This window comes from Oncorhynchus keta, chromosome 21, assembly GCF_023373465.1.
Source record: "Oncorhynchus keta strain PuntledgeMale-10-30-2019 chromosome 21, Oket_V2, whole genome shotgun sequence".
Taxonomy (NCBI): domain Eukaryota; kingdom Metazoa; phylum Chordata; class Actinopteri; order Salmoniformes; family Salmonidae; genus Oncorhynchus; species Oncorhynchus keta.
Window position 1 is genome coordinate 21,728,648 of NC_068441.1, and position 15,839 is coordinate 21,744,486.

The 15,839-nt window shown below is 43.4% G+C and overlaps 1 pseudogene; it reads left to right on the forward strand.

Moving 5' to 3' along the window:
- The first annotated feature begins 1,006 nt into the window (after window positions 1–1,006).
- LOC118400254 (major facilitator superfamily domain-containing protein 4A-like) lies at window positions 1,007–15,794 on the forward strand (annotated as a pseudogene).
- The last annotated feature ends 45 nt before the right edge of the window (window positions 15,795–15,839 follow it).

Consider the following 15,839-nt stretch of genomic DNA (forward strand, 5'->3'; position numbering starts at 1 on the left):
TAAAAATGCATTACACGGAAAATAACGACAAGGGCACTTCACATAACATAGATTATTGCTAAATAGTCAAATATAGCGTGGAAGATGCAGGCGCGAAAATCTGATACCAACTTTGGAGGGGACAATTACACCAAATTTTCTCAAGAGCAATTCCTGAGGGGGACACCAAAAGTAGTGCTGTAACACAGCCTACGTTGTAATATGTTAAATGTATATTGAGGAACCATAATCACTACTACTGGATAATTGATAGGTACAGTAGTTAACTGAAGGGTTGTCCCAACTTGTTCAAATGTTTAAATCATTATAACACTACTAATAATAATAGTTATAGCACTGTTCCTTATCAGTCCAGTATGTACCTGGTTAAATAAAGGTGAAATAAAAAATGTAAAAGTTCCCTGGCGACAATTTAGCTTTTGCAACGAGACCATTAAATATATTTTAGACAATGGTAGAAGAGGGTGTAGTTATGTTCAGTTTATCGCTAACCTTATGACGGGGACTTTGAAGCACTACAGCTGCATGCTGATCTTGGAATAAACTGACAATAGCAAAGATTCCATATTTGACAACGCCAAGTAAATGGAATAGGTACTAGCTAGCTTGATAGTCAATGTTTGCAAATTCAGCTAGTGTGTGAACCCTGCCAACATTTAAAACATTTAAAAAAACATTGATATGGCGCGACTGACTCGACTAACCTCACGTCAGTTACGTGCCTTTCGGACAGTAGATACGAACCCTCTATCACCTTGCCAGCAAAAGAACTGGCAGTGGATCAAACCATTGTGAGGCAAAGGGCGGGGGTGGTCGTAATCTTTTGAAACTTAAAAACGCGCTATTAAGTGTCTATAACAGCACAAGTGCTTTCATTGGGTATTATTAATATTATTGAAATTACATAGTTATGTTTTCAGTGATATATGGGAGGGGGGGGGGGGGGCAAATAATATTTTTGCCCTTCTCTCCTACGGAGCGGCACAGTTGAGTTCAGTGATGGACATCAGTCGCCAGGGGAGGGCACTGCGAGTTTGACAGGTTTGTGGGCATCCCAACTACGCCAGCCAAATTTAAATAACTTCGGGGGGGGGGTTGTTGTCGGCGCACGTCAAGGTCTCCTTATAACCTTCGTCTCAATTCAATTAGATGGTTTCAATTAGATAAACAGCTCCAGTGCTCGTCACGGCAACAACGAGATGTTAGTAGATGATCTGGTCTGGGCTTTGTTCAAGCGCCACTGGCAGCACACACTGACCTACTGGAGTGTGTTCTTTATTTTCGGGCTGTGTATTGCGTTCCTGGGGTCGACCATCCTGGCTGGACCTGAGGTGTCAGACCCAGTCCACTCTGCAGGAGATCTTCTTCTTCGCCCAACAGGTGCCCTGGGAGGAATCTTCAAGAAGATGTGAGTGTCAGATGTCTGGCTACTGGTGTGGCCAATGTGTACCAGCCAGGGTTGGGGTAAATTTAGTTTCAAGTGATTTTTAAACTATAACCTGGGATTTGTTTTTCGGCAACAGCAATTAACAGCAGCCCCTCCACTAGTTTTGGTGTGCAGCAGAGGGATTGGCATAACATCCACATGATAGTCTACTTTGAAACATATTTAGTTTGGAAGCTATATATTTTTGTCCTTCAAGTTCCAGTTATTTGTAAACAACGGATGGAGTAAAAACACTTTTTATATTGTGGTTTATGATATAGGGTAAACTCTTGGTTTCCATCCAACATTTTTATGAATGTAAAGTGGTCTCAGAGCATTTCATTTTACCTTTATTTTACTAGGCATGTCAGTTAAGAACAAATTCTTATTTTTGATGACAGCCTAGGAACAGTGGGTTAACTGCCTGTTCAGGGGCAGAACGACAGATTTTGTACCTTGTCAGCTCGGGGATTTGAACTTGCAACCTTTCGGTTACTAGTCCAATACTCTAACCACTAGGCTACCCTGCCGCCCCTATCATGTTATTCTGTACGAGAATCCGAGATACTCAATTTAGTATGATACATTATCTTACGTTTGGTATCGTTACATAAGACAGATGGTTACTTAAGGCAAAATCAAAAGTATAACAGTAGGCGTATAATATGAAGGTCTAGCAGCCCAAAGGTAGCGAGTTCTAATCTCACCACGGACCATTTTTGCTAATTAGCAACTTTACAACTACTTGCTACTTTACAACTACTTACCATGTTAGCTAACCCATTTCCTAACCCGAACCTTAACCCTTTAGCTAACCCTTCACCTAACGCTCACCAACCTTTTTAGCTAAGCTTTTCCCTAACCTTAACCCAACTCCTAACCCCTAGACTAGCTAACGTTAGCCACCTAGCTAGAATTCGTAATATATCATACATTTAGCAAATTCGTAACATATTGTATGTTTTACATATTCGTAATATATAACACTAATTTTAATTCATAACATAACATATCATATGAAATATGTGATGGACAGCCACAAATTAATACGTAGCATACGAAACGGAGTGTCTCAGATATAAGTACCGAATAATACGAAATGCTCGGGGACAAGGTTGCGCAACCAACCACATGTCTGATAAAATCTGATCTTGATGCTCCTTTCCAATAAATATCAAGGGTCTTATTCTAGTGACATGATTGTCGATGCCTGACTGCGGTTTGACAAATGCAAATATTCTGGCTCTTATCCACAATAATCATCTTGTAGACTAGCTTACCCACTCAGCCTGTATCTGCAAGCTGTTGGCTAGAGCGCACTTTCCAAGACCAGAGAAGGCACATTTTGCTATTTATTTGTGATCACTATCGGTAGAGTTGAAAATGCGATGGAAACACAACTTACGCGGAAAAAGTGTACATTATCGGTGTTTTGTTCCCCGAGCCACTTAGTGAGCGATGGGAAGAGAGAGCGATTGAGAGGTAGAGAGAGAACATATTCTGGTGTTGGGGAGGGAGAGAGGAAAAAAAGAGATGTACATATTCTGGTGTTAACTGCAACTTGCTGTGTTTACTAGGGACCCAGTCTAATGGAACGTTAGTTCTCAAACCAGCTCAGAGCGAGAGAGTGGATAGTTGGCAGCGCAGAGGTGGAGATAAGGCGGGGCTTGCTGGACACTAGGTGCCTCGGGGGTCGGAAACTCTGACAAACAGGGTAAATACGACTGTAGCATTTATCAGTGGGGATTGGGTCAAGGGGACATTCCTGCTACAATACTGCCCACGCTAGTAGAGCTGGATAAACAAACCCTCAGCTACCCTACCTCTAGCCCTGGGTTAAGGCCAGAGAGGGAGAGCTAAGCAGGCCTGGGCACAGTCACCTCCTGGATGGGAGACCAGATGTGTCTAGAAGTGGAGAGAGGGCCAGCAAGGGGGCTCAATTACCTTGTTGTAACTTTACATTCATTAATCTGATGACTGTTTATTCATTTAATCCACTAAGTATGTTTAATTGTTACCTGATTTTTAAATTAATGATGTAACAATTAACTCATTAGAAATTTGGGGCACCATGGAAGAGGTTATTTAAAGAGTTACCATCTCCCGAATTAAACTCTATAAGGTCTTTACCTATAACACCCATAAACAGTCAACATATTAATCAGAACCTCTTATTATATCATTCTGAACAGTCGTAACCTCCTACATCTGCAAAAACCACAGCCTTACTCATGATTCAGTACTACATCAATTGGTTTAATTAATTATTTACTAGTTAACTAAAATTAGAAAACAGGATAAAATACACACTTAATACATGAGAAGGCCCCTAGCGGACTGACAATGACGGCTTGTTACAGAGGGGGGGAAAGAGAGGGAGAGATAAAAAGGGACACTTATCGTGGATACATTTTAGAACGATTCTCACATTTAATCAAATACTTTGCACACAAACCGGTGCCCATTTGGAATAAGAAATCATTAATGTATTTCATTGCCGTTTGAGACTCGTAATAGGATGGGAGGGTTTGAAGCGTTGTAGAATGGTCCTCTTCGATTCGCTTTCCTCAATCTGACTTAGGACAGCTAATCAGCCGTACCAGTGATTGTCTGGGAGTTGAGATCCTCGCCTACACCTCGTGTTGATTGTTCAGGGTTCAGGATTCAGACCACTTTACACATACAGCTGCAATCTGGCAATGTTCTGGTCTCAGAGGTGAGGTATTTCTTCACCTTGTGTTGAGGTTCAAAGTTCTACCCATTTGAAATGTGTAGCTCCTGCATCACGTTTCCTGGTCTAATGTTTATTTCTGTTGACAATCCTTTTATGCCCTCTGACCGAAGGGAGCGGTTCTGTCTGTCTGACAGGGTATCTGACCTTATTGGGGTGTGGCTACTTACTTATGCACAGTTTATAGTAGATAGGAATGTGATTTTAGGAGGTATAAGAGAATCTCTGAACAAAAATACTTTAATGCTTGTTCATATTATATGCACAATGTATTGGATGGAAACTTTACAGATAAAGGGGATATACTTTCCAAGTTACAGTATTTCGTCCATAATTTTGAATGACGTCAAAATAAAAAACAGCACGACATTAGTTTTCTATAGTTCCCCATTCAGTCTGTTAACAAAGGACATTCCTTTCACCAATACTGGAGGGGAAAAGAGAATCCTCTTCTCATTAAATTTATGACAGGGCGTGAGATGTGGTTTTTGCCATAATCCCACTATGCCACCATGTGCTGATGCTTGGCGTTGCCATGGCAATATCTGGCATGGGGGTGATTGACACCATTGCCAACCAGTAGCTGGTGAAACTCTACCAGAAAGATTCAGCAGTGTTCCTACAGGTCAGAGAGGGGGAGGGGAGGAGAAAGTGAGTGGGGTCAATGGTATTTTAATCACAAATTTTCCCCTCCTATCTCCTCAGGTCCTGCATTTCTTCCTAGGGCTGGGTGCGTTGTTGAGTCCCCTCGTAGCAGACCCTTTCCTGTCTGAGGGGAGTTGTGTTCTGGAGGGACATGACAGCCAACTCCTTCACTGACCCCCATCACTTTCGCAGCTCCCTGGCAGGCAAAGGAACAACCCCACTGCACAAGGTATCCCACCACTTCCACCTCCACACAGAGGGCATCATCATCACCACCAACATCTCCTACTCATTCTGGATCATGTCTTTTTATTAATGTAAGTGTATCAGCACTTTGTTAGCAGTTAGAATGCTGTGTTGTAGCTGTGGTTGATACAGTAGCTGCAGGTTAGCAGTAGTGGCTGGTTGATTTGAATAACAAAACAAAGGGACATTGTACCGCGGGGCAAGCTTCCTATAGGATTACACCTATGCAGTGTCTCCTCCCCTCTCTCAGCCAGCCATCTTGTGTGGCAATCTGACCCATGTGTTCTGGGCATCTGTCACCGCGGGCAGACTGGCATCTATATATCTGTCATACAGATACACACAACAACGACTAATCAATGTCAGCCTGGTACAGACACACTTCTGTTTTTGTAAATTAGTAGTGTTTGAGTGTTGAAGTGAGAAGTGAAACGGCTTTATATGACGCGTCTGAGAAAGACATTATTGGAGAGATGATCAGATATTTGAGATTGGTGTATATTTTAAAACAGTCAGGAGGTTACATAGAGGTCTTTATTGCACACTCGTACAACACACACACATACAATGTGAAGAGCACGGAACCCAGTTTGAATTCAAATAAAGTAAAACAAGAATTTAGAGGTAGATTACACATGGTAAATATTCTGATGTCCTCCTTACAACTGTATTTAGAGAGAAGGGCATGAACATATGACAACCAAAATAAATATCTGTACCTCTCTCCTGCTCTCCTGCCCTTCCCTCTATTTCAAGTGGGGATGATAGCCGTGCAGTGTCTGCTGTTGATCCTGTACTCCAGCCATGTGTTCATCTTCATAGGGACGTGTGTGTTGGGTCTCTTCATCAGCAGTGTGTTCCCCTGCATGGTGGCCCTCACAGAAGATATGGTCAACTATAAAGGTACACACACAGTAAGAATGCTTATATTTGAGATAATATAGATAGTCTCCTCTCCCTGCCTTAGGTTGTGCCACTACAGTCCTGGTGACCAGTGCTGGTACGGGAGAGATGGTTCTGCAGCTTCTCACAGGACAGGTAAGGAACACAGGAGGGCGTGTGTTTGACTGCTTTTTATGAATAGACTGTGTATACCAGGGATCATCGACTACATTCCGCCACGGGACGATTCTTTATTGAGCAGATGGTTAGGGGGCCAGAACATAATGACAAATCATTTGTCGATTGCAAAGTGACCAAAAGAAGCCCAAACATGTGTAATATTTTATTAAAACAATAATTTCAAACTTTTCTTACATTTTTTAATACAATCACTTGTTTCTTTATTATGCGTGGGAATACTTAGGAACAGGTTTCCAAAATTAAAATCACTCAGAGCTGATTTCTTGTTGGTTTTAGTCTTTTATGTTCAATAATGATTGAACTCTTGCGGGCCAAATACAACCACACGCAGGCCAAATTTGTCCTGCGGGCCACTAGTTGGGGAACCCTGGTGTACACTGTGTAATGTGTTTCTCTCTTCAGTTGATCCACAGCAAAGGCAGTCATAGTTTCCTGTTGGTTAGTATGATCTCATCCTGCATCGGATTCACTGTGTTCCTCAACCTACTCTACATTCAACACCTACACAGGAGCTCCCAAGCAGGTACACACATACAGTTTATGAGGAAACTATTTTCGTAAAAAATAAAACGGTCTTATTTATTTCTCTCTACAGCCAAAGGTGCTAGTAAGGAAATCGCCATGACAGAGAAGCCTTCAAGCTAGTGATGGAGGTCGTGAGGATGAAACAAGGGACAGAGAGATGAAGACTTAGATCAGATCAAACACAAACTCAGATGGTTGATTCAGATTTAGCTGACTTTAGATACTTACAATAGTCTATCCACCCAGAAATCAGCTGTTTGGAGTTATTTTTGTATGTTAGAACTGGGAAATGTTATGCAGTAGCTGTCTGAATGACTGTGGCATTCATAAACTAGGAGTTGGAGAGTAGATGTTAAGTTTGCTTGTTTGTGTATTGATAAAGCAGTGCTTGTTCATGTCTTTGTCTTTCTAAATGCTGTCTGACCATGCCACAGTGTAAAGCCATGAACAGCATGAGACCAAAGCCTCCTCCATTGACATGCTACTTCTATAAACTCACGTCAGCTGGTATCCTGCTGGATCCTTGACTAATCCCAGTGTCTTATAAAGAGCTTTAATGTAGACAATGACAGTTGTGACTCAGGTGAAGCAATGACATGAGGAGAAATGGTGTTGCTATGTGAGCAAGGTGTGGGTGTTGTTACCTCACGGGGCCATCGCTAGATAAAGTGTGCATTTTTTGGAGAAACTCCGTCAGGGTCTCAATTTACTGTTGAGTTAGATTAGTAGAATGAATACACAAGGTGCATTTTTGGAATTTGGTTATGCATTAGCAGTTTCTCTTATGTCAGTCACTCAATTAGCCAACCAAATCTTGCTTAGGGCCCCCAAAAGGCTAGGGCCGGCCCTGCTACCTCAAACACTTGTGTCACGGGGCCAGCCTTCCAAATCTCTTGTTGACTTATGAGAAACTTAGTCTTCCAGGGCTAAGGAAACACAGACAAGGTGACTAGAGATATTTGTTTTATTTTATAGTCTCACGTTATAAACGTTTCCTACGTCTCAAACATACACACACGGCTGCACCACTCCAAGACAAGTAGCATGTAAACCTGTAAAAAGCATGTTGAACTAAAATAATTTACAGAAGTGAACAAAACAAGAATAAAAGTGTAGAAGCAAATGGTCAGTTTGTCATTTAACCTATAAAAGGAAGGGGAGGGACAATGACCCAAAACACACCTCCAGTCTGTGTAAGGTCTATTTTACCAAGAAGGAGAGTGATGGAGTGCTGCATCAGATGACCCGGAGTCCACAATCACCTGACCTCAACCCAATTGAGATGGTTTTGGATGAGTTGGACTGTAGAGTGAAAGAAAAGCAGCCAACAAGTGCACAGCATATGTGGGAAATCCTTCAAGGCTGTTGGAAAAGCATTCCTGGTGACTACCTCATGAAGCTGGTTGAGAGAATGCCAAGAGCGTGCAAAGCTGTCAAGGCAAAGCGTGGCTACTTATGGAATCTTAAATATAAAATATTTTTATTTGCTTACCACTTTTTGGGTTATGACATGATTCCATATGTGTTATTTCATAGTTTTGACGTCTTCACTATTCTACAAATGCGTCTCTGTGTAAAGTGGATTTAGAGTTTTTTCCCTCTAGTTGCACACTGGTAGAAATGAGGTCAAACAGATTTCAGTTTTCCTGCATTAAAATCCCTTTTTATTATATGCTTATGGCCCTATACAGCTTGTTGTGTGCAGTCTTAGTGCCAGCATTGGTTTGGGTTGGTAAATAGACAGTTATGAAAATTTTAGATGAAAACTCTCTTGGGAAATAGTGTTGCCTACTGCCTTTAATGAGGTACTCTAGCTCAGGCGAGCAAAACCTTGAGACTTCCCTAATATTAGAGGAAGGCAGATTATCCACTCGTCAGGTATCCCACTCACCGTTCTCTTACTAATGATGGGGATTTGGGCCTGGTCCAGGAAGAGCAGTACGTCCTTCGCATCTGCATCACTGAAGAAAAAATCCTTGTCCAGATCGAGGTGAGTACTTGCTGTTCTGATGTCCAGAAGATATTTTCAGTCATGGCAGAAAACATTATGTACATTTTTTTATCAATGCGAAAAACACAAAATACCACACTTTATTTTTTATTTTACTAGGCAAGTCAGTTAAGAACAAATTCTTATTTTCAATGATGGCCTAGGAACAGTGGGTTAACTGCCTGTTCAGAGGCAGAATGACAGATTTGTACCTTGTCAGCTCGGGGATTTGAACTTGCAACCTTTCGGTTACTAGTCCAACGCTCTAACCACTAGGCTACCCTGCTGCCCCACTTAGTCAGGAGCCTGTAAAATGACAACTATCCCCTCCAGCGCCATCCAGTGTTAATATTGTTAAACATACAGCATGTCAACGTTCTAAAAAGAGTGCCCCAAAGGACATTAAGGACTAACCTATTTGCAAGACAACCACCGGTTGGATCTGGCTCTGACAATTAATCTTGATGGTTGTACAGTCGTCTCAAAACTGTAAAGTACCTTGGCGTTACTCTGGACCGTGATCTCTCTTTTGACGAACATGTCAAGACTGTTTCAAGGACAGCTTTTTTTCCATCTACGTAAAATGTCAAAAATCAGTAACTTTCTGTCTAAAAATTAGTCCATAATTTGTCACTTCTAGATTTGACCACTGCAATGCTCTACATTCAGACTACCTGGATTAAAGCCCAAAATAAACTTCAGTTAGTGCTAAACATGGCTGCTAGAATCTTGACTAGAACCAAAATCTTTGATCATATTTCTCCAGTGCTAGCTTCCTGTTAAGGCTAGGGCTGATTTCAAGGTTTTACTGTTAACCTACAAAAAATTACATGGGCTTACTCCTAACTATCTTTCCAATTTGATCCTGCCGTACATACCTACACGTACGCTACGGTCACAAGACGCAGGCTTCCTTATTGTCCCTAGAATTTCTAAGCAAACAGATGGAGGCAGGGCTTTCTCCTATAGAGCTCCATTTTTATGGAATGGTCTGCCTATCCATGTGAGAGACGCGGACTCTGTCTCGACCTCTTTAAGTCTTTATTGAAGACTCATCTCTTCAGTAGGTCTTATGATTGAGTGTAGTCTGGCCCAGGAGTGTGAAGGTGAACGGAAAGGCACCCTTGCTGTCTCTCCCTCTCTCCACTGAGATTCTCTGCCTCTAACCCTATTACGGGGGCTGAGTCACTGGCTTACTGTTGCTCTTCGATGCCGTCCCTAGGAGGGGTGCGTCACTTGAGTGTGTTGATTCTCTGACGTGATCTTCCTGCCGCCCCCCCCCCCCCTCGGGTTCGTGGTGTGGGGGAGATCTTATTGGGCTATACTCGGCCGTGTCTCAGGGTAGTAAGTTGGTGGTTGAAGATATCCCTCTAGTGGTGTGGGGGCTGTGTTTTGGCAAAGCAAAGTGGGTGTGGTTATATCCTGCCTGGTTGGCCCTGTCTGGGGTTATAGTCGGACAGTGTCACAGTGTCTCCCGACCTCTCCTGTCTCAGCCTCCAGTAATTATGCTGCAATAGTTTATGTGCCCAGGGCTAGGGTCAGTCTGTTATATCTGGAGTATTTCTCCTGTCTTATCCGGTGTCCTGTGTGAATTTAAGTATGCTCCCTCTAATTCTCTTTCTCGCTCTCTCTTTCCCTTATCTCAGAGGATCTTAGCCCTAGGACCATGCCTCAGGACTACCTGGTCTGATGACGCCTTGCTGTCCCCAGTCCACCTGGTCGTGCTGCTGCTCCAGTTTTAACTGTTCTGCCTGCGACTATGGAACCCTGACCTGTTCACTGGACGTGCTACCTTGTCCCGGTCCTCTCTCTCTCTACTGCACCTGCCGTCTCTTACTCTGAATGATCAGCTATGAAAAGCCAACTGACATTTACTCCTGAGGTGCTGACCTGTTGCACCCTCTACAACCACTGTGATTATTATTATTTGACCCTGCTGGTCATCTAAGAATGTTTGAACATCTTGGCCATGTACTGTTATCTCAACCTGGCACAGCCAGAAGAGGACTGGCCACCCCTCAGAGCCTGGTTCCTCTCTAGGTTTCTTCCTAGGTTCCGTCCTTTCTATTAAGTTTTTCCAAGCCACCGTGCTTCTACAGCTGCATTGCTTGTTGTTTGGGGTTTTAAGCTGGGTTTCTGTATAGCACTTTGAGACATCGGCTGGTGTAATAAGGGATTTATAAATACATTTGATTGATATTCTTTAGTCATGGTCCATGTGTTTCATTCAAAACCCTGTATTTCCTCTTCTCTCTTTCTCTCCCTCAGTATCCGTCCGTCCGTCCGACTGACAGTCTCGCATTTCAGCTATGTAGTATGATTTGATACATTTAGTAGGTATGCCCAATCCCATCACCACTCCACCGTTTAAACCACTCTCCCCATCCTACCCTCTACTGCTCCCTTACTCCCAAGTTCGTCCACTCTTTCTCCACTCCCACACCCTACTCGCTGCTTCGCTCCCACACCACCTTCAACCTCTTTCTCCACTCCCACACCCTACTCGCTGCTTCGTTCCCACGCCACCTTCAACCTCTTTCTCCTACCCTCAACCTCTCCCCCACCTCTTGTCTATCCCAGAGCAAAATAAGCGGTAACTGCGAGCTGCAGTTTTCCAGCTGTGCTGCATGTGTAAAATGTCCAGTGTTAACACATTTATGGATTATGTACCTTTGTTTGTAACAATGTTTTTTTTCCCTTATTTGTCAGTGTTGTGTGGCAGCCCCATGCCCAGGATGATGGTGTGTCATATGACTATTCCCAGATCTATGGGCAGTGTTCATTTTGTAAACATAGTGACAAAAATGTCAAACACCTATTTTTCAGCTGCAATTGAGGAGGTTATAACTGACTAAATAAACCCAGAAAACCCTTTCATTTGACTTAAACAGGAGGAGACTAAATTATCTGTGACTAAAATCTGACTACTGAGTGGACAGGACAATAGTTTTTGGAGAGATTGAGAGCTTTCCAGTGATAAGCACAATTATTATTTGCAGCACAGATGCGCAACACAGTTCCGTTCAGCAGTGGGAAGGACCCGGCACACACAGCCCATATCAGCTTGTGAGCTGCTGGGGAGCAAGCGATGAGCGTGAGCAGACAGGCTCTGCCTCCTATTATACACATCACTTAGGCGACTCTCTTGCTTCACCTGTAGCTAAACAGTCACCAGCAGCCTGGTTATGAAACACAAGCTGTTTTACGAAATGAAAAACAATAGCATTAAGTTTAAGAGTAAAACAACAGTCTAGCTATGTCTCTGTCTCTTGAGTGTAGAAACGTTTAAAAATGTGTAGTCTCTATCGCTTGTCGCCTGTGTAGTTTCCCCACCGCTTGTCATAGCGAGGTTCTGTAACCAATGAACTAGCCAAGTCTCCCTCTTTTCCTCTGAGAAAACGGTGAGTTAATGTGGACCCAACGACTCAGACTTCAGTACTTGGACCAGGACTTGAGCACGGGGACTTCAGCCATGGACATGTGACTCGATAATTGTTGACTCTTACTTGGACTTGGACACAGGGGACTTGGAACTCGATTTCGGACTCGAGGTTTAGTGACTCGACTACATCACTGGGCGAAACAGTTATCAGCTCCCTTTCTACTTTTGGACATCAATGTGCCTGTGTTGATAACAATTGCAATGACGTGATGGAGGTGCAACCCATACTACTTTTCCAATACTTTGCGACACCATCTGGTGATTGTGCTACTCTCAAGCATGTCTGTTTTTTAATGAAATGTGCAATATCTGTGTAGGCTGAATTAGGATTTTACATGGTCGGATAATTGTTATAGTGTATATTCTGATATAGTGAACAAAAATATAAATGCAACATGCAACAATTGCAAAGATTCTACTGAGTTACAGTTCACAGAAGGACATGAGTCAGTTGAAATTAATTCATTAGGAGCTATTCTGTGGATTTCACGTGGCTGGGCAGGTGCAGCCATGCCCACCCACTTGGAACCTACCTACCTGGCTGCCCGGCCAGCATGACCTTACTATCTGACTAGCCAGACCTACCTGGCTGCCCGGCCTGCATGACCTTACTATCTGACTAGCCAGACCTACCTGGCTGCCCGGCCAGCATGACCTTACTATCTGACTAGCCAGACCTACCTGGCTGCCCGGCCAGCATGACCTTACTATCTGACTAGCCAGACCTACCTGGCTGCCCGGCCTGCATGACCTTACTATCTGACTAGCCAGACCTACCTGGCTGCCCGGCCAGCATGACCTTACTATCTGACTAGCCAGACCTACCTGGCTGCCCGGCCAGCATGACCTTACTATCTGACTAGCCAGACCTACCTGGCTGCCCGGCCAGCATGACCTTACTATCTGACTAGACAGACCTACCTGGCTGCCCGGCCAGCATGACCTTAGTATCTGACTAGCCAGACCTACCTGGCTGCCCGGCCAGCATGACCTTACTATCTGACTAGCCAGACCTACCTGGCTGCCCGGCCAGCATGACCTTACTATCTGACTAGCCAGACCTACCTGGCTGCCCGGCCAGCATGACCTTACTATCTGACTAGCCAGACCTACCTGGCTGCCCGGCCAGCATGACCTTAGTATCTGACTAGCCAGACCTACCTGGCTGCCCGGCCAGCATGACCTTACTATCTGACTAGCCAGACCTACCTGGCCAACCTGGCTGGTCGGACCTACTTGGCCCGACCAACCTACCTAGCTCGCTGGCTGGCCAGCTGGACCTACCTGGCTGGACTTATCTGGCAGACCTAGCTGGCCAACTGGCTGGACCTATCTTGCTGGCCTGACCTACTAATTGACCAGCCAGGCAGGTCCGGCCGGCAAAATAGGTCCGGCCAGTCGGCCAGCTAGTTCCAAAACATACCCTTAATAATAATTAATGCAAGTCATGCAGAGCCCTTGGTCTAGTGATAACCCAGCTTAGACACGTCACCCTTCTCCCACATTTTGTTGTGTTAGCCTGAAATTTAAATTGATTAAATTGAGATTTGTTGTCACTGGCCTACACACACTGTTTTTCAAACTATTTACAAATTAATTCAAACTGAAAAGCTCAAATAAGTATTCAACCCCCTTGTTATGGCAATAAGTTCAGGAGTAAAGATTTGCTTAACAAGTCACATAATAGAGCCCCACAGTAGAGGTGTCATAATAGCCATAAAAACCTAGCAGTCAAACAGGAAAATGGTTCCAACTGTTTTTCAAACAACTTTTTTCTCATTTCGAAACACTTTCGTGTAGGCTTACTCGGGCATGACGTTTTGATATCCATATAAAGTGCATTTGGAAAGTATTCAGACCCAATGACCTTTTCCTCATTTTGTTACTACAGCCTTATTTTAAAATGGATAAAATAAACTCTGCAATTTACACACAATACCCCAAAATGACAAAGTGAAAATAGTTTTTTAAAATGTTGGCAAATGTATAAACAATAAAGAACAGAAATACCTTATTTACATAAGTATTTAGACCCTTTGCTATGAGACTTGAAATTGAGCTCAGGTGCATCCTGTTTTCATTGATCATCCGTGAGATGTTTCTACAACTTGATTGGAGTCCACCTGTGGTAAATTCAATTTGGATCGATTGGACATGATTTGGAAAGGCACATACCTGTCTATATAAGGTCCTACAGTTGACAATGCATGTCAGAGCAAAAACCAAGCCGTGAGGTCAAAGGAATGGTCTGTAGAGCTCCAAGACAGCATTGTGTCGAGGCACAAAAATGTCTGCAGCATTGAAGGTCCCCAAGAACACAGTGGCCTCCATCATTATTAAATGGAAGAAGTTTGGAACTACCAAGACTCTTCCTAGAGCTGGCCGCCCGGCCAAACTGAGCAATCGGGGGAGAAGGGCCTTGGTCAGGGAGGTGATCAAGAACACAATGGTCACTCTGACAGAGCTCTAGATTTCCTCTGTAGAGATGGGGAGAACCTTCCAGAAGGACAAGCATCTCTGTAGCACTCCACCAATCGGAAGACATTCGTCAGTAAAAGGCACATGACAACTAGCCTGGAATTATCCAAAAGGCACCTAAAGGACTCTCAAACCATGAGAAACAAGATTCTCTGGTCTGATGAAACCAAGATTGAACTGTTTGGCCTGAATGCCAAGTGTCATGTCTGGAGGAAACCTGGCACCATCCCTACTGTGAACTATGGTGATGGCAGCATCATGCTGTGGGGATGTTTTTCACAGGCAGGGACTGGGAGATTAGTCAGGATCGAGGCAAAGATGAACAGAGCAAAGTACAGAGATCCTTGATGAAAACCTGCTCCAGAGTACTCAGGACCTCAGAGTGGGGTGATGGTTAACTTTACAACAGGACAACAACCCTAAGCACACAGCCAAGACAAAGCAGGAGTGGCTGAATGTTCTTGAGTGGCCCAGCCAGAGCCCAGACTTGAACCCTATCTAACAGCGTTGGAGAGACCTGAAAATAGCTGTGCAGCAACACTCCCCATCCAACCTGACAACGCTTGAGAGGATCTGCAGAGAAGAATGTGAGAAACTTCCCAAATACAGGTGTGCCAAGCTTGTGTATAAGAAAGGTCAGGAAATATTTTTTTTTTTTACACACATTTAACCCCTTACCTTGTTGGCACAATACCTCCATTTGTTTGTATGGGCTGCCTTCAGATTCTAGATTCTCATGACACTCGTGGGGGCCCTAGAGCAGAACATAATGATATTTGTGAGTCTCCCCTTTCCATAGAGTCAACAGTGTGTAGGCCAAACTGTTCAGACACAACATAAATTTGTCTGACAAACACTTTCCACCGCAGATGCGGAAGCACGACAGGCGGAGGAGGTGGATTGAGACGCAGCCCATACAAAAAATATATATCTTTAGCTTAAACTGACAGCTTTTGATTGGGATTTTTAAAAAATATGTTACGGGTGAGCCAATAAACGATTTTAAACTGAAAGTACCGGTTTAATAATTGAATTGTGATTCAAGGAAAAGTGGTTAAATTCTTTAGTCAAAGGTGTTGGGGGAGGGAGGGTGCTAAGCTGACATATGGAGTTGTTTTAAAATGGTCATACTATGGATCATTTTCCTTTTAAATTTTAGGACACCTTAAGGTATCAATTTTTTTTTTAATAAATGTTTTTATTCTGATAAAATATTGATTTCGGCCGTTACTACTAAAGCACATAGAAACGCATTGAATAACATTCATAAAAT